The sequence below is a fragment of the Podarcis muralis genome, chromosome 8, assembly GCF_964188315.1.
Source record: "Podarcis muralis chromosome 8, rPodMur119.hap1.1, whole genome shotgun sequence".
NCBI classification, from domain to species: Eukaryota; Metazoa; Chordata; class Lepidosauria; order Squamata; family Lacertidae; genus Podarcis; species Podarcis muralis.
The window spans coordinates 37396618-37422721 of record NC_135662.1 but is presented as its reverse complement, the minus strand read 5'-3'; positions in this window follow the sequence as shown (position 1 = coordinate 37422721).

Below are 26104 nucleotides of genomic sequence, written 5' to 3'. Positions count from 1 at the left end.
TTGAGGGGCTAGGGCCATGCCAGGACCACAGGAACCCCGGGGTGAGCTTAGGTTGGTCCTCATCAACCTTGCTCCCTCGTTTGGTTTACCCCATTGAACGATCACCCTGAGAGATGGAGTCAGTTATAGTGGGGAGTCAATGCCTAAGCCAATACCACTCACATGATTGTATTTCAATAAAGTTGTGGCCAAAATTTGCCCCAAAACTTAAACTGATGTAAGTGTCTGTGTGTATTTATTTTGGGGGTGGGTCTTGGGCCTCGAGACGCAACTGGTGTTCCTTGTACCCTGGCAGTGAGGGGCATACCATTTTAGTGTCTGCCTCAGGTGTGAAAATCTCTTTGCACCCAGCACCAACCTCCTTGTCATCTCCCTTCCCTTCCTTCCCGTATATGGCAGTGATGCTGCTGCCAAGAGGCCAGGTGTGTGGCACTGCCTTTCCCCACTGTTTGCTTCTCCCCTGAGATTGCACAGCATCCTCATTCTGCCCCTGATATCCATACATCAAGCATGAATGTCTGCAGGCAGAAATTTTATGCATGTACTATGTGCACAAACTATGTGCTGGAACCCAGACTATGCAGTGATCCAGTGATCCATTTCCTAGGGGAAACGTACAGGTCTATGCAGGTAGGCTTCCCTAGCTCAGTTGTCCATGTATAATCCATGAATATTATGGGGCATGGGAAGCCACATGATATTTGGAGGCAGAACCAGCAGTGTGGCACCACAGCCCCTTTAATCACGTGACTCCCCTTCACACCTGTAATGTGTGTAGAAGTTATGTGAAACTGTAATATGCTTAATGCATAAATTATTATCAGTGAAATAGAAAACATCTTTTTATTTAAACCTGTATACCTGAAGGAGCGTCTCCACCCCCATTGTTCAGCCCGGACACTGAGATCCAGCGCCGAGGGCCTTCTGGTAGTTCCCTCATTGCGAGAAGTGAGACTACAGGGAACCAGACAGAGGGCCTTCTCGATAGTGGCACCCACCCTGTGGAATACCCTCCCTTCAGATGTGAAGGAAATAAGCAGCTATCCTATCTTTAAAAGACATCTGAAGGCAGCCCTGTTTAGGGAAGTTTTTAATATTTAATGCTGTATTGTTTTTAACACTTGATTGGGAGCTGCCCAGAGTAGCTGTTGAAACTCAGCCAGATGGGCGGGGTATAAATAAATTATTATTATTATTATTATTATTATTATTATTATTATTATTATTACCTACATTAAATAATGTTCAGCCTTTTCTTCCATAATATATTAGAAACCTGCTTTCTACTTCCAATACAAAGTGAGAGGACTAGACTTGGGGTGCTGTTAAATAAGCCTTCACCAACCTGATGCCCTCCAAATGTTGAATGATTGCTCCCATCAACCCCAGCCAGCACCCTGTAGTCTAACAACATCTGGAGAGGTTGATGAAGGCTGTTCCAGAAGATCCTTTCCTATTGTGTTGTTGGCAATCAGCACTATCTATACATTCTTATTACAAACGAACATTCCTAGCATTATTAATCTCATAAGTAGATTGAAAATTGCAATTGACTTTGTAGCACCTTTTAAAAAACCCTCATTTGTTTCAAGGCTTTAATTTGCTTGGTATTATTTTGTGCATATACATTTTTGCACTTCTGCTTGGAAATTGTTGTATGGGAATGGGGAAGGCAGTGTGTTGCCTTGGAAACCACACAACTCTTGGTTTGATTCAGTATATGTAATGCCAGGAGAATCAGATCAGTGATCCATCTTCCACCCTCTCTCACGGCTTCCCCCATGGCTTTACTCTTCTGCCAGCCACCTAGACTGCTTGGTTTGGCGAGAATGAATGGATCAGCAGGAATCCTCTTCTCCAGTCACCTGAGACAAGAGAAGCCACCCACGGGGGGAGGGGGGAGGGAGGAATACTTACATGACAACAGCTGGACTGAAGCCATGCAGACCCAAGAGCCTAAGCAAAAATATAAAGATGTCTTGGAAAGGCTATAAAGGTAAAGGTAAAGGTACCCCTGCCCGTTCGGGCCAGTCGTGTCCAACTCTAGGGTTGTGCGCCCATCTGACTTAAGAGGCTGGGGGCCAGCGCTGTCCGGAGACACTTCCGGGTCACATGGCCAGCGTGACGAAGCTGCTCTGGTGAGCCAGCACCAGCGCAGCACACGGAAACGCCGTTTACCTTCCCACTATAAAGCGGTACCTATTTATCTACTTGCACTTAGGGGTGCTTTCGAACTGCTAGGTGGGCAGGAGCTGGGACCGAAAGACGGGAGCTCACCCCGCCGCGGGGATTCGAACCGCCGACCATACGATCGGCAAGTCCTAGGCACTGTGGTTTTACCCACAGCGCCACCTGGAAAGGCTATAGTAGTCCTAAAATGTTGTTTAGTGGTTGTTTTTGCTTGCTTCCCCCCCCCGACACTTTGAGACTAGTACACAATTCTCTCCCTCCCACAATGCATTTCCCAACAGCCTGCATTTACTTTTGTAAAGGTCCCTATATTTATTTGAAATACAATGCCTTCTCCACCTCTGAAGTATACACAACTTTCCCAGCCTTCCATGTGAAGCAAGGAGCATTACAGAAGAGAGACCTTGTCTGTCACTCAGGAACAATTAGATTTCACAAGCATTTGTGTGTGTTGGGTGTGTATGGTTTCCCCCACAATGAAACAAGTATTGAGAGTGGCTAAAACATGAACACATTATGTGTGGTCCTTGTTGACATCCCTGTCACTCATGTTTGGCCATGCGTTTTTCCCATGGGTTTGGCCCAGAGGACAGCCATTAGCGTTCCTTCGCACATCACAGACTCAGACATGGGTCTAAGAATACTTTCATGTTCAGATGCAACAGAAATTGAGGCAACATTGAGTGATTAAATAGTGAATGGGTGGCAATGTTGGCTCCTGGTTTGTCTAGAGCAACCAGACAACTCCCAAACATTCCTGTGCCACAACTCCTACTTATGCCAGGCATAACATATGGTTTTAAGAGCTCTTAAACTGTGCCAGTTTCGTGATGGATTACGTTGTCCTTGTGATTTGTTCTTCTTTCACACTGCACCACCAGGAACCCATATTCCATATTGCTTTCTATATGTCTGAGTCCCCCTTTCTTGTCTTAAAAACAAAGAGCACTGCCTGACAACCTGACAACCAATGGGCAATTGCACAAAATCAAATGGACAGCTGCATGGCAGCAATTCTATCAGCTGAAAAGTACCAACTGAATAGCTATTTTAAATATGTAGGTGATGCCTCCAGAATACCACATGGGGTTTTGTCTTGTCATGATGTGCCTGTGAAAGCAGAGAAGGTCTTTGACATATGCATGACCTCTAAGGATGGCATAGGGTTGCTTTTTGTTATTATCCTCAGGCAAATCAACAACAGTGTTTATATATAAGACTCTTGTTCACACGCTAAAATATCAGTTGTGCGTATTTAGCACTCACTATTCTGATTTCAGACATGTAAGTGCCATAAGAGAACAGTGACATGCTACAAAAAATAGCAGCAGGAGGGGAAACCTTCAGATTCATCTAGAAGCATGGAGAGCATTTTCTGTTCTTACCACTATCACAGCATAGTTGTTGTTTTTAAAGCCACTAACCCTTCCCACCCCAGCTCTACTCTCTCCACCCACTACCTATCCTTTCAGCAATCCTGCAGAGTTTTATTTGACTAGGACAGATTGCTCCCTGTAATTTATTATATAGCCAGATCCATCATTTTGACAGAATAAAAACAGTTTGGTGCTTCAGAGATTTCATGTTGGCCGTAGGTGGTAGGATGGAGTACAAAACAACACCCCTGTAGTTACCCTCAGGCTGGGTCATGGGCTGTTGCACACCAAATCCTCAATTTCATACCAAGCCTGTCCTCAGCAGTTCTTTGGCTCATTGGCTGCCATTTCTTTTCTTGCTTTGAATTTTCTTCAGAAAGGTTTTCTTGAAAAAAAGATTTTGCCTTGGTTCGAAGTAAGAATAAACAGCTTCTAAAGTTGGTAGAACTATGCTTTGGAAAGGACCAGTGTGTTGTGTCATTGCCATTATTTGGCACAATTTTTTCAAGGAGCAGAGTTGATAGCACCAGCGTGGTTGGCAATTGCATGATTTCACTGAGCCTGTCACCTGATGCATAATATGTGCATGCGCATGCATGTGTGAAGATGGACATCATAGAAATAATCATACAAGCTTGCTACATCCCTGGTTTGAAGAGATCTTTACTTTGGCAGCCTTGTAAAATAAAACACGTTCCTTGAAGTGACTCTAGCATGTAAATGAGCCTTCTGTGACAACAGTACTCGTGTTTAAGAGCATTCGGGATAGACGTAGTGTCATGGCATTAAGGCAGTTATGCTTGATGCATGAATAGCCATGCTTCATATATGCTGGTCAATGACCACATCAATTTACAGTGGCTCAGGGCAACAGAAACATCTCTACAACCTTTCTGAAATGGAGAATGGTAGAGCTGTTCCCCAGTCTTGGTGAACACTTGGTTGGGATTGCTTAGTCATCCATTTTCCCGAACAAACTGCAGCTGGCTGTTCTCACTGGAATAATGAAAAGTGATGAGTTCAGATGGACAGTGGTGGGACTAAGGAACAGTAGCTCCATGCAAATTGTGCCTCACATTTCTAATGGCTGTTGGGAGTTCAAAACCCCCTGGATGTGGCAACAGACAAGCGAAATGCTTCCTGCATGACCTGCGCTTACAGTATAGGCTATAGCACAAAAAACCCTCTCTCTCAAACTATCAATAATTATATGCTATAAACTCTCCTATTTAATGCGAAACGCTGACACTAAATGCTGATATGGAGATAGTAGAACTACCAGATCGAGCAAGGATTACATTAACGCTTTGACATTTCATTCCCAGGCTTTCTGTTTTTTTGAGCCACGGGCCTGGCACTTTCACTCTCTCATGGCTTCCTGAACTTGTAACACCCCATAAATCTACACTGCACAGAGCTCTAATGCTGCTTTAAAAAAAACAACAAAAGAAAAATCCTTCTTGGTACTGAAAGCCAGACACATCTCAGTGTGTTTATTATCTGCAGTTTAGCAGTTTCATAAAGGCAAATGGCAAGGCTTTGGATCACAAACACGTGTCACAGCCGCATGGATTTTTATCACATGCCAAACTTTCCTTGCCATAATTATTTCTATTTTAATTGGCTCCAGCCTCAGACTTAAAGTCTCGATATCGCCCTTCTAAACCCTGGCTATGATAATTACTACAGGTTTCTGCCATATGAAGTGAGATGTAGGCTTACTCACCAGCATGGGTCTTCATTTTGAGGTACTGTTTTTCTTCCTCGACGGTCATTTCCCTAATCACTATTTTTGAAAAGAGTGGGATCATATAATGCACCCTGAAGTCCCGACAGCAACTCTTAATTTTTAATTTCCTCACTCTTGTTGGTTTTGTACCTAACATTAAATGCCAAGTGGTGTGTATGTGTGTGTGTGTGCTTCATATCTCCAGACCATGTTTGTGTGTTTTGTGTTATCGTATATTATTAGTAGTTCAGTGTTCATTTCAGTTAGAAAAGGAAGATATCCTGAGTTTTAGGCTATTCTGCAATGTTTGCCTTTCTTACATATGCTTCATGAAGAGGCAAACTGGCTTGTCTACAGAACTCACATACAAGCTTTGTGTATGGTATAATGAAACCAAGAGAAGGGCTCATTTCAGCTCAGCAGCTGTTTGATGGCATACATGTCTGAGTATAGATTAAAGATGTATACAGGGTTAAAGTCTTTTTTCATTACTCCAGCAGGGCATATGGATAGCTAGTGGAAAATGGATTTCCCAGCACAGAGCGGTAACAAAACTAGGTCCCTGTGTTTAAATTAGCATCCTTTGGAGGCACGCCTTCACTCTGAGGTTTTACTACTTCCAAAAGGATTGGTTTTCTTTCAACGCCTGGAAAAATAATTTCACTCCTAAAGTGTACTGTGAGAGTCACTGGGTGAACTGAGTGTAAAGCCTAGAATATGCCCCCAGAATCCTTTGTGAACTGCTTAAATCCTGGCTGTGAGAGATGATACCGATGTTCTTTGGTAGATGCTGATACAGAAAGTGTTCCTTGAAGATGTTTTTTGAAAGCATGTAAACTCTTCAATACTATCGACTGCTTGATATCAAATATTGAAATCAAATATGATTGGGAATAGAATACAGGTTCCAACATTCCAGAACACACCTATTGGGAGCAAGTTCCACCTTCAGCATAAAAACTGAGAACTTTTGGATGCCAATCTATTGAAAACCACTGTTACAGATCAAAATACACTGAAACTAACAGAATACATATGAACCACTTTTTTTTTAACCTAACACCAGCAGGTCCCCACCCACCCCCAAAGTTGTGCCAAAGCTGGGCATACGCTCAACAGTATTTTCCCCAGAATTTTGTAGTTGTGAATGAAGGGAGATATTTCCTAAGCTTTGGCTCCAATTCAAAACCTTGGAGTTGCTGCCAAACTGCAGAATGTTTGAGAAAATGAGAATATTCTAAGATTCTCCCAATTTTTTAAATACAGCTGAGGCTGTTGTTTTTTTTAACAAATCCAAATACTCAATGGCAAAACATACTTGATTTGAATTTGAGCAAAGAAAATTAAGTGCCAACAAAATTGGGCGGGGGGGGGGGGGGGAGATCCTTCTTGCCATAGTAAAGTATAAAAACCCTTTTTGGTTCCAAATAAGGTTTTGAAATTATTCTAAGCATGTTTTCTCAGAGGTTAGTGGACTTTAATCCCAAGTAAGTGTGCACAGGAAAGCAGTCTCACAGTGTGATCCTATTCATGTCTACTAAAAAGTAAGTCCTATTGAATCCCAGGTAAGTGTCTTCTTACAATCCTACACATAGGATTGTAACCTTAATCACAGAAAACAAGGATTGTAACCTTAATCACAGAAAACAAGTTGCAATCAAGAAGAAAATAATGTACCCACCGCTATACATTATTGGTTTTGCAAACATATTCACTATTTTTTTAAATTGATGGATTGGTGCATATATAGATTGCTGTTTCTTGCCATCAATTCTCCTTGTCGAGCAACTGCAACAATGGAAGTGTGAAATTTTCACATGATAAAATATTGTTGAGCAAAAATATATTCCAAGGCTGAAACATGGATTTAATAACCTGGTGTGGGGTGACAGGGGGCAGCTTCACTTTGTCACCAAGGCTGTTTCTGGATGTCTGTTCATGTAAAGTGTCCCTATACACTGAGGTGTAAACAGGATTTTCTGGACCCAGTACACTGTATGTGGATTTTGACCTGCAACTCACTCACAAAAGAGGGCAAAGATTTGCACAAATTTGCCTATGTTTGTATCATATGCAAATTTATGTCCTCATTTGTACGTTGAGAGGAGGACCCCAAAATAAGTCACAAGCCACACATGTAATGAAATGTCTGACAGGCAGAATGTGAACAGGTGATTCCCCATAATTCTCTTTCCATATTTAGAAGAGGCTTGGCCGGTTGAATTTCTGCCTACCACACTGTTGTTAAAGGCACACTAACCATGCTTCCTCACTCACCCCAAGGCCAACCCTAAACAAAATAAACAAAACTCAAAGTCTAGATTGCAATCCTATGTCAAATTACCTAACAGTAAACACAAGGAGATTTACTTGTGAGTAGATATAAGTTAACAATACAGTCAGTTATTAATGAATGCCTGGTCTTTAGCTCTTGCACAGCAGGAAAGATGTCTAAGCCTTTTCATTTATTTATTTGCCATGTGGTGGATATTTTTTATATCCACCGGCACTTATTGTGTAGGAGCATTTGCAGAAAAAAATACTTGTAGGAAGTACCTGGTCTCAGACAAACTCAGCACAGGAAAGATGCATGAGGAAGAAGGAAGAACATCATTAGGGATATCCGAAGGACTAGGAAATGCAATAGAAGCAGGAAGAGAGCACGAAAGGGGATGGGGAAAACAGCAGCTCTTTGGGATCCCAGGGATTCCTATGGTGATCAAACATGGCCCCCTGGCCCCACAGTTCTCTCACCTCTACTTTTAATGCATGAGGCGTTTCATCTGAATCAGCCTACTGATGAAACTAATCTGTTCTGCACAAAGTCACAAGCAATTGACGATGATCAGGATTATTCACTTTTGCTGAAGGTGAGGAAAGAAGCCAAATATTGCCATCTGCTCTCTGCAACTGAGTTTGCTGAGAGAGCTGGAAGCAAGGCACCTGTTTAGCACAGGAGCTTCTGTATAAATACTTCCTCATGTTACTAATTATTTCCTAAAACAAAATAAAGTTGTATGGGGCGGGGACACTATGGATTCAAACAAAGCATAGACCAATTATTCTTTCCACATGCACAAATGAAAATGTGAGATTTGATTTGAAACCTGGCTGCTAATGGGAAAAGAAGAGATGAGAAAAAGAGGCCCCTCTAAGAACTGAAGGGATTCCTATTGCATCTTCTGTAAGATCACTATGTGTTCCATAAACATGAATAATTTTACTCATGCTAGACCTTCTCAGAGGGTAGATGGGTGAGTCAAGTTGAATCCACCACCCCCCCCCCCATTCTTAATACAGGAGACGCAATGCTGTGCCTTCCAAATACTGTTGGACTACAACTCCCATTGTCCCTGACTCCTGCCCATGCTAGCCTGGTCTGATGGGAGTTGCAGTCCAAACTCTGGAGACCACCATGTTGCCTACCGCTGCCTTAGTAAGTTGGGACTTTGCTATATGCTACTATATTCATCTACTACACTACTACTGATACATTCTAGGTGGTGAGACAACAAACTCTGACACACTTGCTGGATGTGCTTCAGAAGAACAACTACATGGACCAACAGGGATAGTGTCAGCTCCTGGCATCTTTGACAGCTGCCTGGGCCACAGGACCCTGTCAAGGCCCACTGTTTGCCCTTAGTAACTAATTTTAAAAAATGCAAAGCATTCCAGCCTGCCACCTCAAATAGCACAAAGCAGCTGGCCAGGACTGGCCAGGGAAATTTTTTGAGACAAACCACAAAATGGCACCCCACCTCCCACTAGGGAAGAACGGGTGAGTGAAGATCTGCATTGGGAACAAGAGAGGGGACCACCTTACATCCACCTTACATGATGACTGAAGTGGGAATCAAAGGCTGTTGTATGTAGGGGAAGGGGCCTGCTTTGAGTAATTCCAGTAGAGTGCAGAGCCCAGGAGACCCCAGAGGGCAGCCCTTGCCATTTCCTTCCTAGGGGTGGAGAACAACAGTGCCTCCTGTTCACTAAGAGGCTTCTGTAGAGGTGTCATTGGGGGATACTAAGGAGGCGGCAATCCAGCCTCCCAGGAGATCACTGCAGCAACAGCGAGCGATGGATTCTTTGGAGGCTGGATCTGCTGCCCGTGTGGATCCTGCCACATGAGGTGGTCACCTCACCTTGCCTCCTGGGTGGGCTAGCCCAGCAGCTGAATGTTCCTGCCATTTAAATTTCCCACAATGCCCAGAGTGACACTACACTGGAACCATTGTGGAAAAATTAAATGGCAGCTAGACCCTGCAAGCTGGTTTTACTTGGAGTCCTGCTGCTAGGGATGACTGCCAGGGATGCCCACTGATGGAGGGCAAGGCACTTCAAAAGCAGTGCTGGTTTAGCATATAGGCAGAGTAGGCACCGGCCTATGGGTCCCATGCTTTTTAGGGGCCCTGACAAGGTATCAAACTAATATTGATTTGATCTTGAAAGGAAATTACAAAAATGAATGAGGAGACGCCCCCCCCCCCCCCGAGATTTTGACTGCCTAGGAGTCCCCACAAGGTTTAATCTGGCAATGTTCAAAAGGTGTTCTTCATATATGGAGGTGTCCCTGACACAGACTTCAGAATATGGATTAAAAATAAAATATTCTCAACATATGGCGTGTTTTAAGATTAAACATGTGTCAGTTTCTTTTGCTAGATGCAGGAGTTGGGTAAATATGGGGCAAGTGAGATGTAAGAGGTTCCAGGGCCTATATTGCATAAAGGGTCTTGTCATCATATTGCAGGAGCAATGTGCTCAGCAGATTCCCAAACTCTACATCTGAAAATGTTCTATATTTTACAACATCAGTAAGTACTTTCTCCGCCTTTTATGATTTTCATAGTATAGTCAAATGCAGTAGCGATGCTGTTTTTACTAATTTTTGCCATGCTTTAATCTTGTATCTAGGAGATCTGCAGCAATGTTAATTGGCTCTATCATTAACAACATTATTGTAAAACACATGTTTATAATATATTTATTGATTATTCTGATTGATTATTCTGAAAGAGAAAATATGTCAGAGCATGGGAGATGTGAGGCAGTTGTTTTCAGGAATGTGGAGTGAAAACTAATGGGGGGCGGGAATGCAGAGAGAAAAAGCACAACTCTGCACCACCTGCCCTGGTACCACTAACCCGGCTGAGTTTTGGATTTGGGGGCTCTTCTGCTTGAGATCTATGAGATAACACTGTAAATGTAAATAATGTGAATGTGAATGCTATGGCAAAAGTGGAAATGTATAAATATTGATATAGTAGGGGAGCTGTGCCCCTGGTCACTCCCCTCACCACCTGCCTTCCCACTCCACATTCTGTCTTGAACTACGCAACACACACACACTTTCCACACACACATAACAAACTGGACAGATATGTATCTCTCTGCCTCTCTTACCCGCCACTCCCACATGTACAGACCGTGCTTTCTTCCTCTGTCTGTCTCTACCCAAGAGCATCTCTTTCTCTATCCCATCCCATGGATGCTTCTCATTTTACTGGAGAGAATCTGTCCCTATTGACACCCTTCTCTGCCTCTGTCTCTCTGCCCAAGTGCCTTTCAAAAGCCTGCAGCCATGAAAGGATAGTGGAAGCTGTCCTGGAAAGCTCTCTAGGCTTTCAGAAGGGCCACGAAGCAGCCGGGAAACATGCGCACGCACCAATCAAAGTGAAACCATTCAGGGCATGCAAACCTCTCCAGTTTTAGAACCCCAGAAAACAGTGTGATGGAACTCTAGCGTAAATATAGTATAGGGAGGTACATTGTATTCAGTAATGAAATACAGGATAACCTGAAAATGGTCAGCGGTAGATTCAGGACACATCATAGCTCTTTACACAGTTCATAATCAATGAAAATCTCCATCATGAAATAGGATGTGCACTAGTTAGGTTTGGTTAGGATTTTAATGTGAACCTACATAATTTTCTCTTTCTGAAACCATAACTGAGCTATCCTTCAAAACTTGCTGTACTCTGAATTTTGTGGTGTAGTTCCAAAGGACGCGTTGGCAAATGTACTGTATATATTATAGTAAAAATGTGGATAAAAAGTCATATATTTATGGAAAAAATACTTTCAAAATTGTGTATATTGAAGCTGCATACAAAAAATGTGTATATTAGGATAAATTTGTACTAAAACACTGACAATTTTTCATGAGGACTTAAAAGAAAGGCATTGTAAAGTGATGCAGAAATATGGAGAGCTGAACTCTCAGTTTCATTTCTCTGTTTCTCAGTTTCTAGATTTGAAAAACCAAGAGAAAGGAAATTGAGAGATGATCCCTAATGTCAACTATCTTAAAAAAGATTTTGTTTTGTTTTCTCAAAGTGAGAATGGACAAATTTATGAAGAAGAGTCCTGTAAATAGCTCAGAGATTATATATGCTTGCATGTGACTTGGGTGCTCCGTGGAGGCATTTGGCTATTCACTGCTGAAAAAAAGAATGTTGGACTAGATGGAAGTCTGGCTCTTGTCCAGCAAGACCTTCCTCATGCAGAAGATCTGCTCTGCAGGAGCTATGGCCTCTCCACACGCACCAGTGTGCTGTTCTAAATAGCTTTATTGAACTGGAAAAATAAATAGTATCCTTCAGGGCTGGCTATACTTCTACTTTGGCTTCATGCTTAATTATAGCTTTTAGTTTATATTGCATACACCTGGGATAGTGTATATTTATATGTATTTATATATATTGCATACACCTTGGGATAGCAATTAAGTCTACCGTGTAATTTTTCATGCTCTTTCATCAACCACAAAACTCTATGTCATCTTCACATATTTATAAATATTTTAATTTCAGTCCCTTTTTGTGGTGGACTACAATAAATTCGAGAGTGAGCAGGTAGCCATAAAAACTAAATTATATTGTCAACTTGTATATTTAACACAGTGGGCGACTTAGTAGCTCAGGGTGGTTACCAAGGCTGGAGAGGAAATTGCTCACAGAAAAGCAAACTTATTTAGAGCCATTTTTTTCCCTTCAGCTGTTAGTTCATTTTTGTCTGGAAGAACGTTGAAATAACTCTAAATTAAGCTTGACTTCATAAACACAGGCTTAGCATTGACTCTCATTCATTTTTTCCTTACTTCACATTTTCCGGACATTTCCTGCCAAACGGTATAGACTCCTTTTTTCAGAGCAGATTACTGCCAGCTTTCTCCTAGTTTCCTTTTCAGTGAGTCCCTTTGGGCACCATAACAGTTCTTTTGAGCTGCTGTTTCCTTTCAACTATGAAGAAGCAGAATAGAAATATTAGAGTTCTGGGAACTGGTGATCTGGTTGCACCTTGTTGTGGAATAAATTAAACTTACACTGATTCAGTGACTATATGATTTGATATAGCATCAGCTGGAATACATACTGCCTTTAGGTAAAACATTTTTTCAGACCTCAGAACATTTAGATTATTTCCCAAACAATTATTCCTTAGGTACAGATCCTTAAAGTGTCCTTGTCTATTATTTCTGTGCCAGTTAGTTAGTTATTTTTATTATTTTTATTATAATGCTCAAGTTACAAACCAGATTATACCTTTAGGGCAAGAGTATGCCAGATGTTCTGAACAACAGGTATTGGGGACAAGCAAAAGGAGAGATCTGGTGCACTCATGACCTGCTTGCAAGCTTCCCAGGAATGTCCAGATGACCGTTGTTGGAAACAGAATGAAGGCCTAGAGAGATATTTTGTCCATTCCATCAAATCTGGTTTTAGGATCTTAAAAGTGCAATCCAATCCATGCATACTCAGACATAAGCCTCATTGACTTCAGGGGTACCCAGGTAAATGTGTCTAGGATTGCAGCCTTTCTCAGTGTATGAAAAACCATTTGGTATTGTTTTTCATTCTGAAAGTAAAGGAATCTAATAATGCAGCATGCAGGCAGAAATATGAAAACAGTGAATGGAACTTCTCCGCCGTGTGACTCCCTAAAGCCTGAAACTGAGCATCTTCACAAATATTTTGGAATTCAGTAGCTTTTCTGTGTCTTGCAAAATCAATCCCACCTTCACAATGCGTTAATACTGCCCCTATATAAAGATGTTCTTTCTGCAGCTGTATTGCACTCCTTGGAGACCGGATCTTCCTCTTCCTTGTTAACCTCCCCAGGGCCGTCTTTACTCGGGGGTGCAAGGGGTGTGATGCACCCGGGAACCTAATTCGGGGGGGGGGCGCCACTGAAGCCGCTGAAGCTCTTAACCGCAATCTCCGGGTGATTGTGGTTGATGGGTCCTTTCCGTTCTCTTTTGCGGAAGTGCTGCAGAATCAATGTATCTGGTCCCCCCCCCCCGTGGTGTCTTTCATTTTCGCATGATTGCAAAAACAGAAAGACAGAGTTATTGCTGCCGCTCCCCCCCCCCCCATGTTAGTGGTTTTCGCTGGCCTACTCCCACCCTAGGGTTTCTTCACCTGCACCGTGTGATTCAGATTAAGCCACTTTCTCTCCCCCCCCCCCAGCCCTGCAACGGCCTTTGATTTGGGTAAAGTTGATTTGATTCCCCCTCTTTGTTGCTGATGTAGATCTTCATTCACTCCCTTGTTCCTGAGGTAGATATTTATTCCCCCCTCTTGTACCTGATGTAGATCTTCACTCACGCCTTCTTCCCTGGCAGGGGATGGGCACCATTTTGTGTTTAACCTCAGGTGACAAACTGTCTTGGGCCAACTCTGCTTCCCTGTTAATTTTGCCTTTGTAACAAGCTTTCCTTCTTGCCTTTCCCTGGTGTGCTAAGCCTTCAGGTCCCATGTTCCCACTAGAACCACAACCTTTCCCTTTCCCTGGTAGTAGCCTGAGCCCTAGAAGTCTAGAAAGCACTGTGCTTGCTTAGATACACATAAGCGAAGTAGTACAGGTGGAACTCAGCCTACCAGAAACTGAATGGATTTCAATCCCAACTGACTGAATGGATTGTAGTGTATCCAACAGAAGGAAACAAGGAACACAAGACATCCCATGATGAGCTCTTCACACTCTACTTTCTGTGGACTGGAGATGGCTGTCCTTTCTGCAGCGGAGGAACTGCCTTTCTAAAACTGTTCCAGTTTAATTTAATTAATCTTGTTGAAATAATTCTACTTTGAAAATTACAGCTATAATTGAAGTAACTTAATTACCTGCTATGTCCTTTCCTTAAACACTTGGGACAGTGTTATTGCTATATAATGTAAAACTCCTGCAATAAAAAACCAAATTGACTGAGTAAAAGAACAAACTTCACTTTTATGCAATGCAACTGGCAGATGGTACTACAAAATCAATTTCCTTAAACCAGCTCTCTTTGCCCTTTCCAATAAATGTGCTTACCTGGAAACGGTAAAAACTGTTTTCCTGGAACTTTTCTAGGTCTAATGCTAGGCCTAGTGACCTCCACAGAAACAAAAATACTCTGATATAATGCAAATTGTTCTCCAAAAGCGTTGGGTTGGCAGCAGCTTGGTATTGGTGGACCCTTGGGCTTTCCCCTTTCCTCCTCAGAAATTTAGAAGGGTTTGCTGTTGTTTCCTTGAAAGAAAGGGGGTGACTCCAGCTTTGTTTGCTAGCTTGGAAATAAAGAAAAATAAGCTGAATGGAGTTTGGAATTGTCTTTCCAAGCCCTGAAAGCTAAGAGGCACTGTTTTTGTTTTTGTTTTATCCCATCCTTCCCTTTCTTCTTTTTCCATGGATCTCCTTGCAGAAGAACATCAAGAGGCACTCTCAAGGAGTGTGGACAACAGGAAATTTGAAGATGGACAAAGCAAAATTGACCAAAGCAAAATTGAACAGTGGAGTGAAATCCAATCCACAATGTGTGTTTGCTAGAGATTTGCAGTAAAGTGGCTTGTGAATTTTATGGAAATACTGTCTGGGCATTATCCTAGTATTTTAAGTTGCCAAAAATGTAAAGGTTTGAAATTTAAATAATGAATCCAGGATGAAAAAACCATAGTCTCAAAATCTGGACAGAGAACTAAAATGTGGATCATTTGCTGTCCTCTGCAGATGGGTTGTCTTCCAAGATGTGAAAAATTGATGAATTTACCAGTTTTTTCTGTGAAGGGCAGGGGGTCCATACAACCTTTATTTTTGTGGAAATAGTATCTGGGAAGTCAAACAACAGAGCTACTGGTATACTTGACACACAGGAAATACACTTTGGGGAAATGTACCAAGACAATAGGGCACTGCAAATCATTCAGCATGCTCTACACAATTAAATAGAATGGACTTTCTGGAGTTGCTACCTAATTTTGAGAGGATTTGGTGGTTCCATGCCAGCCACCTGAAACCTCATTTCAGTAGAATAGCTCAAAATATTGTGGACAACACTACAGAATGTTATAACCGTGCTTTGACTATTTGTCAGGCATGCCAAGCCGAAGATTAAGAGCTTCTGCCTTTCCTTCTGATGTGTTATAATGAGCTAATTTTTCTTTCAGACCCAGTGTTGCTCAAAAATATTTGTTTCTGTTTCATTAAAAAGAAGATGCAGTGGCCATACTACATAGTGATATATTTGCCCTCAAGTGCCTGGTTAGGAACCGGTATCACTGGATATTTGCTGAGGCCCCAGCAGGAGCAGCAATGGTGCTGGACAATTTTAAATGGTCTTATTATGGACGTGGACACGTCAAAACAGGAGTGGGGAACCATTTTCAGCCTAAGGGGTTTATTTTAAATGGTCTTATTATGAGAGTGGGCTCTTCAAAACAGGGGTGGGGAACCTTATATAAACGGTCTTGACCCAGTATACCTGAAGGAGCGTCTCCACCCCCATCGTTCAGTCCAGACACTGAGGTCCAGCTCCAAGGGCCTTCTGGCGGTTCCCTCACTGCAAGAAGTGAGGTTACAGGGAACCAGGCAGAGGGACTTCTCGGTAGTGGCACCCTCCCATCAGATGTCAAGGAAATGAATGACTATCTGACTTTTAGAAGACATCTGAAGGCAGCCCTGTTTAGGGAAGTTTTTAATGTTTGAGGTTTTATTGTGTTTTTAATATTCTGTTGGGGCTGCCCAGAATGGCTGGGGAAGCCCAGCCAGATGGGCAGGGTATAAATTATTATTATTATTATTATTATTATTATTATTATTATTCCATATTCTAGTGCTAGGTGGTACCAGATGTCAGGCTTCCATCCCAAAACATGACATCAGCTTTCCTTCCTCTCTATCCTCCATCCCATGCAATCAAAAGACATTATCAGAGTTCAAGGGCACATTTCAGACAGGCAAATGAACTCAAGGAGGGTAAAGACTAGGGCTGGTGAGAGTGTTGCTTGGAAGTTTTGTGGTCTGGGGAGGGTCTCCAGGGCCAGGCAGAGAATCCCGGAGATCCGCATTTGGGCCTTGGTTACCATTCCATGTTTTAAAATGTGTAAGCCTTGTTGCATTTGGAGGTCCTCCTGGCTAGCAAAGTTCTGGACCTCGACCCCATCCAAGCCCTCTCCTGCTGGCACCACTGAGGCAGTGACTGTCTGAGGTTTCAGGCAGGAGCTTTTTCCAGCCCTACCTTGAAACACCGGAGATTGAACCTAGGGATGTTCTGCATGCAAGGCAGATGCTTTACCACTGGCCCACCTCACCGAGCAACTCGACTGAGGGCCTAAGAGTCTCCCCAACCTCAAGCTAACACTGTTTGCTATGGATCACGTTGGGTTGGCTATTGCAAAGTCGAGCTAAAAATGTACAGGCTGCTGAAGGGACAGAATGAGGGAAGCAAATGCCACAAGGTTCTGAAAACAGTGGAAATTCTAAAATGATTATTTACTTACTGTGGCCTTATAGTTCATTTTATCCTTCTGGCCAAGAGGAAAACGTGTTGCCTTATCTCATCCATCCTTGTGACAACCTTTTGATGTCGGCTGGTTGTAATATTGATGTTACAGGTGGGGAACTGGAGCTAAAAGATAATGACTTGCTGAAAGCCAGCCAAAGGGTAGAACAACATGCTATTTACCAGGTTTCACCGGCAAACCTTAAGAAAGTAACTCGCATGAGTCTTTATAAAACCACTATCCTTAGGATTGCTTTTGAGAGCCCTCCTTATGCACACACAAATGGGGAGGTATAACTACTTTTTAAAAACAAATATAAAGCTTTCAGGTGACAGAGCAAACGGTACAATGCGTCTGTAGAAATCTAGGGAGCAGTACCCAAATGTTCCTTTGGGAAAGTCATGTAATAGGCTTTGGTTAGCAGAATTGTAGCATACCCTCCAAGCGTCCTGATTTTCCAGGGACAGCCACAGAATACCGGCTTAGGATTTGATCTCAGAATGTCAGAATACACAAACGGAAGTTCCCTGCAAGTTGTGCTGGAATGTAAACAGACATGTGACATACAACAATCCACATATCTGTTCCTCTTAGGGTGGAACGGAACATCAATATCCCAACACCTACTTCCCCCACCAGTGCGACTGCAGAGCTTGGTACAGAGGTTTAGCTGGCATTTATCCTGATCGGCAGCAGTGAGAGAGCATCCTGTTGCCTCTTTATGGCTGCTGCTGCTGCTGGCCTCCTTCCTTGGCAGCTCTTATCAGTTGCAGGAGAATGAGCAAGGAAGAGGCGAGGCTGCCATTGCTGAGGCCCAGCCCTGTGTGACATGCTGGCTCTGAGGAGCAGGCAGAGGGCAGGGCCACCCTGGGTTGGAAACAAAGGCGGAGCAGAGTGGAGTGCAAGGAGTCTTGATTTAATAATAATAATAAAGCGTGTTCTCACTAGCAGAGAGCACGTGTTGCGGTTGGGGAGCAGGCCACCATCATGATTAGGCAAATTTGGAGAACCCAAGCTGGTAGGGGGTTAAATTGGGTTGCTGGGGATTTTTCGGTGTTGCTATTTTGGAGGAGGAGTCAGAGTCTATAAATTGAGGAGTAGGACTAGGGGACGTCCTCTTGGCCGTTTTGCATCGGATCACCCGCCCCCCCTCCCTTTTATAGGGTGGTTCTTGGGTTCATTTGACCTTGCTCTGCCTGTCATGGGGTCGTTCGCATTGGTGCGGGGGCCCAGTAGGAATTTTCCCATCTGGCTGATTAGTGTGTGCTTTTGGGTTTTGCCTACTGCTTAGCAAATCGTCACAACTTGTAAGGTTGGCGGTTAGGCATTGGTTAAATTGGTGCTTGGAGGGGTAAGGTGCCTATCCCTCCAAATGATGCGAATGGGAATTCCGTTAAAGGAATCCAGGGGCTTGCCATTCTTTCGTCCTTGTCCGTGGTGCCGGGCTTGGGCCGTGCAAGCCCCACCGGAACATGAGGGTGAGAGGTGTTGGACTGAATTCCCAGCCTCATTTCTCCCCAACACTTGTTTCCCACGCTGGCTTCCGGTGGTGCCCGGAAGTTTCAGCTCTGTCCTCGGGGGCAAGGACAGATAGTCATAACCAATGCCTAAGCAACCACTCACATTTTCTGTATTTTAATAAAGTTGTGGCCAAAAAATTATGCCAAAAACCTTAAACAAAAATGAACGTGTGCTGTGTGAATTTTTGGGGGGTGGCACTGCGGAACTCAACACGCAACAAGCTTTGTGCATCTGTGTCCAATCTTGCCCTTTTCAAAAATTTATTTATTGGTGTGTGCTTTTCTTTTGGTAAATCTACCAAAGAAAAATAAAATACCATCAGGATTAGGGCAGTGGAGGGCATATGAGCTGTGTCCCATTGGTGTAGTGATGGCTGCACGTGCCCTTCTTCTGCTTGGAAATGCTCTGCAGAGGGCAAAGGATTGGAGGGTTGAGGAGGGTCAGTTGGAGGGGAGTGAGAAATGTCCCTATTTTCATCTAAGGAATGTTGGAGGGGGTTTGCAAGTGTTACTTAGCAGAAACTATGCTTCCTCTTAAAGGTCATGTCTGAATCGCCTGTACTTTTTTTTGTTTTGTTCTGAAAAAAATCCACGTGGCATAAACAGGTGGAAAGACCACATCACTCTCATGGAAGAGCTGAGTTTTATAAGTGTCCTGTGCTACTTTTGGCACATGAAACTTTCTATATATATATTTTTAATAGCTCCGTTGTGGCTTTTTTCAGCTACACCGCTTCCTATGTTGGCAATGTATGAGTGGCAGAAAGATTTACCTCTTTGCGGTGTTAACGATCTGATGCAGTCCTCATCAAATCCATTATATTTCTCCCCAGTTGCCTTATTGGCACTTATTTGAAGCCCCTGCCTTGAGTGCTTTTTCTTTATGTGCCCACAGAATTCCACATTAAATACCTGACAGTTTGAGACTTTTGATGTATATGTGCTTCCCTATCCTTTGCTGTCAGAAATGTTCCCTCTGAAGGAAAAAATATGTGCTGTAAAACTGAAGTTAATAGAGGTACTGGGGTGAAAATTAGAAGCCCAGGTTGGCAGAAAAGGAACTCTCTGTTTTATGGTACTTTATATATAGCCAATGTTATATTATCAGGATTCTCAAAGTGACAGAACAACCTTACTGAGGAAGAAGGGGATAGTTGTGAAGGAAAACAAACATTCTACCTTGACATTCCTTTACCCCAATAAGATTGTCCTTTACAGGTTGCTTTTATAGATTGCTTCCCCTATGATATATTGACTGTTTTCAAATACTTTTGCCTGTATTTACATTTACTGTGAGCTGACAGCTGATTGTGTGGTGTAGAAATGCCCTAATAATAATAATAATAATAATAATAATAATAATAATAATAATAATAATACTACATTGTAGTATTGTGGGGGAGCCCAGCCCTGTAAATTCATTCCGAACCCTTTCCCTGAATATCCCTTTTTATTGAAGAAAATATTCCAAGGCAAAACATGCATACAGTGCTATACACAACAGCTTCCCCCACTTTCCAACGCACTGGCCAGTTAGTGCAATGGCACATATTTTTACATTTGTACTTTGTCTAAAGATGATAGTTTTATGGAAGAATGGATGCCTTTTTTGGACTATTTAAAGAAATATCGTATGATGAACTTGCAAGCAGGATTTGAGCTATGAGCAACAGAAGTAATTAGATTATAATATTGTGGTTATGATAGAAAGAAGGTAAAGGGACCCCTGACCATTAGATCCAGTCGTGAATGACTCTGGGGTTGTGGCGCTCATCTTGCTTTATTGGCCAAGGGAGCCGGCGTACAGCTTCCGGGTCGTGTGGCCAGCATGACTAAGCCGCTTCTGGCGAACCAGAGCAGTGCACGGAAACGCCGTTTACCTTCCCGCCGGAACGGTACCTCTTTATCTACTTGCACTTTGACGTGCTTTCAAACTGCTAGGTTGGCAGGAGCAGGGACCGAGCAACGAGAGCTCACTCCGTTGCAGGGATTCAAACTGCTGACCTTCTGATCAGCAAGTCCTAGGCTCTGTGGTTTAACCCACAGTGCCACTCATGTCCCTAGAAAGAAGGTAAGGCGCAGCAAAAGGGGAGAAACAATACCATGGAAAAAGAGGTGGGAAGTCAACAAAAGTAAGTCAAAAGGCAAAATTGTGTTCTGACTGTATATGTTTAAAATGCTGAAACTTAATATAATTTTTAAAAAATGCATCAACATTGTGCTTTGTTTTCATGTCAGTCACAATGCAGGAGCTCTACATAGGTATGTTGGCATGTGCACAAAGCAGTCACGGATGGCATGATGGAGCCTGACAACCTCCCTCTGGCTGAGTCACTGCTGGAGAAGGGGAGGGGCAAGGCAGCATTGAAGTTGATGCAGTGCATACATGATGGCAGAGCTAATCTGGTGCTCCTGCAGGCAGGAGCCTTTTCAGGCATCACCCTTTTACATGTGTGGGCCATTGGGTATGTAGGTCCCGGGCACATTGGTGGGTAGTGGGGCTAGTTTAGCCCCTTCAATGCTTCTTTGAATATATGAGGATCATCTGAACACCCTTCAGACTGTCAGCATAGCAGAGACGTTAATTTTTATTTGTTTAGGAAATAATACTACAATAAGTAGAAGTTTCTTAAATGTAAAAAACTAAAAAAAAACTGTTCTTTTGGGGGAAGTGGAAATAAAATAAATACAGGAAACAAAGACATGCAAGAAGAATCAAATCAGGATTAACAATATTAAAATTTAAAAATAATACAAAGCTTAAATGCTAAGATTTAATACAATATCAAACATTTTGATGCCACCTATAATAATGTATTTTTAAGTTAATATGTATAATTTGACCTTTTCACATAATTATAAATCTCAAATTATCAACTTAATTTTCCCAGTCCTAAAGATGTGAATCCAATATATTCTTAAACACAAAAATCATTGACTTGGACAAAAACACACACACACACACACACACACACACACACATATATTTCACCTTGCGTTCCCCAATCCTGAAAGTACCACCATTCTTCTTCACATTGTTTAATTTATATCTTCCTTGTTTTACCCAAAGGACCTATGCAACTTTGCCCCAGACTCCTAACCCCCATAATTTAACCTAATTTTCCTTCATTTAAGGAACTATTTTTCATTCCCGATTTTTAGCATACAAGATATGCTAAATATGGAAAATATGCTAATATTTTAATATGATAATTTTAATGTGATATGGAAAAATATGCTTTATCTCTAGGCGATATTTTTATTAGTTTATATATTTGACAGTTTATATATAATGCAGATTATAATGGCAATTTCTGGTAGTTTTATGTAGGAAGTTTATAAAAGCATAGATCTAAAAAATGATTGCAGACACTTTTATTTAAAAATAATTAAAGTTTGCAAATAAATATTTCTTATTTCCCCCCTTGTTTACATCCTCTAATTTCCTCTTATTTCTATTACGCATTTCAAACTAATTTGCTATTCCAGTTTGTTAGCAGTCGTGCAGGTCAATCATATTTTAAGTGTTTGAACACTGCTTGTAATTCATTGAGCTTTTTGTATATTAAAAAAAAATCCATTTTGCCAGCTCTCCTGTTTTACAGAACTCTAACACGGTACATAAAAGCAGCTTTAAAAGCAGCTTTGAATGTGGTATTAAATCCTCTGTAATAAAGACCCTTAATATGCTGGGCACCATTGCATAACATCACATAGCACAATACAGCTGGGTAGTTACTGCATTTGAAATTGCCTGTCTTTCACAGCCATCCTTTCACAGCTTGTTAAGGACCTATTCAAAGACCAAGTAGGGTATGGATCAGCATAGCATTGTATTCTTGCTGGTGCTAAGTGCCATACTTCATTTTTAATTAAAGGAGGTGGGGGGGGATCTAATTTAGTTTTCCTCTGAAAATGAGCTGTTTACTAAGAGTGGAATTCATACCATCTGACTCATAAATCAGGGGTGTGTTGTTCTGCTGTTCTTATTTATTAAATTTCTATCCCACTCTTTCTCCTGAAGGAAGAAAAAAGAGGGACTTGCAACCAAGTGTTGCTGTGTCAAACATTCATGTTCGTGGTTCCAGCCAGCCCTGCCCTTTCCCATGGCACTCCATTCCATTCCCACTTGCCCTTGTTTCTGTTCCACACACCAGCAGCCTCCGGTCCTGAACATTTGGCATTCTGTGGCCACTGAGCATGCTCAGTACTAGTTAGACTGCTGTGTTCCCCACTCCCATCCCACAAAGTTACTTTGCACTTTTGCAAACCTCAGTATTCCCTCGAGTCCCCTGGTTGTTCCCGTGTGTGTGTGTGTGTGTGTGTGTGTCAGCATTTTGGGATTCACAACCAGAGACTTAGTATACATGGGTTATTGTTGGGTTGGGTTGTTTTTTTTTAAAAAAAAATCTCTATAAGAGAAATTCACCAGAACCAGACTCAAGTTTGTTCAGTGGAGATTTCTCCACAATATAGGTTATAGACCAGGCATTTGTCGCTTGCTATATCATTCTGAACATTGCACTTACAAACTCACTGGGACCAGGATAGGAGCCTATAATAAGAATAGCAGTGAATGAGATGTCTGTGTAGGGATATTGCACTCTCTAGCCTCTTCGTCAGTATAAGGGACAGAAGGTGCAGGCAGTATGCCAGTTTTGTAAGAAATGAACCCTTTTCACATGTTGTAGCAAATGTGGGAAGTTACAGTTAAGATTGACATTGAAGGGAAAGGAAAATTGCCACAGTGATAGGAACAGAAAGATCTAGACACAGAAGTTGGCTTTGACACCCCCCCCTTCTCTGAGATGAAAGTGAGAGCTGTCCCTATAAAATAATAGAGAAAGTCAGGTGGGGTAGCCAACTTTTGATAGGGCAATGGTGTGCCCCCCATCAGCAAATGAAGGATCACAGCAAAGCAGTAGTGGCACCAGGAAAAAAAGATGGGTGTACACAGAAGGGTCAAAGTATATTTCCAGGATTAAGATTACCGAAAGAAAAATAACAGTATATGCTGATGACAAGAGTCTAGGATTGGTGGGGGGCAACTGGGGGGGGGACAAACTCTTTGTTTGGGGGGTGCTTGCCCCTGTTGAAATTCCTGCTCAGTGTTTGCATTCATGAGATTGTTGTCTATCACATGACGGTGTATGTTTTCATTCCACAGTGTGGGAAGTGATGGGGACAGGATGTTTGTGTCACTGTGTTCTGTGAAGTCAGACTATTGTCCTTTGTTCTTTTTTCTCTTTGCTGTCTGATGAGAAAGAGGAAGGAGCTAAAGCAGAATGCTCCGAATGTATTATATGTAAATAAAGTAGATTAGCCAAAATGCTGTGCAACTGAGTTCCCTTACGCAAACTGTGAATGCTCTGCGGATCCCTAAGTGTGCTGATGCTTCTTGGTGTCAGTCGCTGTCATGTTTGGGCTGAAGAAAGCTTTTGAAGCTCCCAAACGATCAACCAGGAGGAAGAGAACATGCCAGTTGGGCATGTGTTTCTGCCAGGGTCCTACATGAGAGTAGGACAATCCTAACAGCCCCCTGCCTCCTTATACCTTCACCCATGCAGCAAAGACAGGAGCTAATCCTCTTTTACTCAGGTATTATTTTATATGATTTCCCCGTCTCTCTTAAATACTTCAAAATTTCCCTGGCAGTGTCAATACCAAGGCAGACCAGTGCCCTATAATGCACACCACTCAGTCTGCAGCAAAGATCAGACCAGCTCAGTTGTTTCCTCCAACCCCTTTCTAGCTTGAATCCAGGGAATTGTATGTAAAAACCTTGTGCTCCATTGTTTAGAGACATTGTACATTTAGATGTTTAAAACCTAAATTGAAAAAAGCATTTTATGCCAAATGAGTAAAATGTGCTTAATTACCAAACTATTAACATAATATGCAAATTGGGCCATCCCGATTTAGGGAAGTGAAATACAGCAGCCCTAACAATGTTTTCATAACATGCATGGCTGTTTCTTCACAAAACAGAGTCACTAAAGTGCTCCTTAGCAGATAAAACTCATGCTTCTATTTTAAATGTTGCATTTAAATTTTACTGATAAATGCCGGAGCATTGATCAACAAGCAAACTAACTGTATATTAATTTATTAAAGGAATGTTCATAAATCTACATCACCTGGGGGCACTCATTTTTATCCAGTCCCATTGTTTATATTTCCTATAGAATGCGTCTCCTTCCACAATTCATCCCTCCATATTATATAGCTGTTTGCTCATAAATCTGTAGTGCACTGCTGACTCAGGGGCTCACTTAAATTCAGTGATTTAATACATCCTGTTTCAGAGTCAACCTAAAAATCACTTCTTACAACAAACTAGCAGTGGCAAAATAGCTTTGTACTGTTAGCCTATTTGCATGAAAGGAGTTCAATCAAATTCTGGCCATGAGCTTCAGTGTCCTATTTGGAAAGAAATTTAGGGCTCAACACATGTCTGACGAAAACTGATAGAATGAGGACCAGTGGCAGCAGCTACTTCCCAGAGAGATTTCATTTAACTGCCACTCTTCGAATGCCCATGACAATTTTGCTATATTTATAGCCTCTTTATGTGGTAAACAGTTTGATTCTGACAGCTGCATGGTGTTCTTTGTAGTAAAGATGAAAAATTGTGTTTATGCATATGCAAATGCAATAAGGAAGATAGCATGGAAAATAGTTTCTCTGTACTAAGGCGGGGGGGGGGGGGGGGGCAGGGAGCAACCTGAATTCTTAGCAACTGCCTCATGAGAGGTCTAGGAGCCAGGTGGGTATTTTCCAGTGAATCTCAAACCCTTCATAAGTGGGATGGTGATGCTGGTACCACTTATCAATGAGCTACAGAGCTTATCCACTTGGCCAGGGCATCCCATACAAAGCCAGGTTAAAGCGCACCCTGAAAAATCTCCTTTTACTTTTGGAATTTTTTTGAGGGGGAGGGTGTTATAAGCAAAATTCTGTGCAAAATTATCATGTTAATTACAATTTGGTATGGCCCTAAGACTTCAAGTAAGCCATCCAAATACAATTGGTTGTGCTTGTTCATTGTTATTGGCTGCAGATGAATTATATTTCTAAAAAAATATTTACCACTTAAATAAATACTGAATAAATATTGTATCTAATTGCATAAAATTCTATGCAGCTATAAAAAAAATATGAATTAAATAGGAAGTCACATTTTTTTCTTTCTAGAGCATATGGACTCAAAATATGCAAGCAGAATTAAGCAGAATTAATTTGGAATTCTGGGGAAAATCAGCTGAACACTTGGTTTGGGAGGGGGCAGGGGGAATAGCTTATATTTGCCACCAGCCCTAGATCTTTGGACAGTTATATTGAAATGTGACTTTCTCCCCATTAAACAGAGGAGACTTTCTCCTACTTTATCTTCGGTTTTGCTGGATTAATATACCACCTGCTAACAGTTTTGAGAATGGATTCTCTAATATTCTGACATTTGGAAAGGGATTCAGCATGCTTCTAGATAGTTCTTCTGTATGTTTCAGTTTGGAATGAAATGGT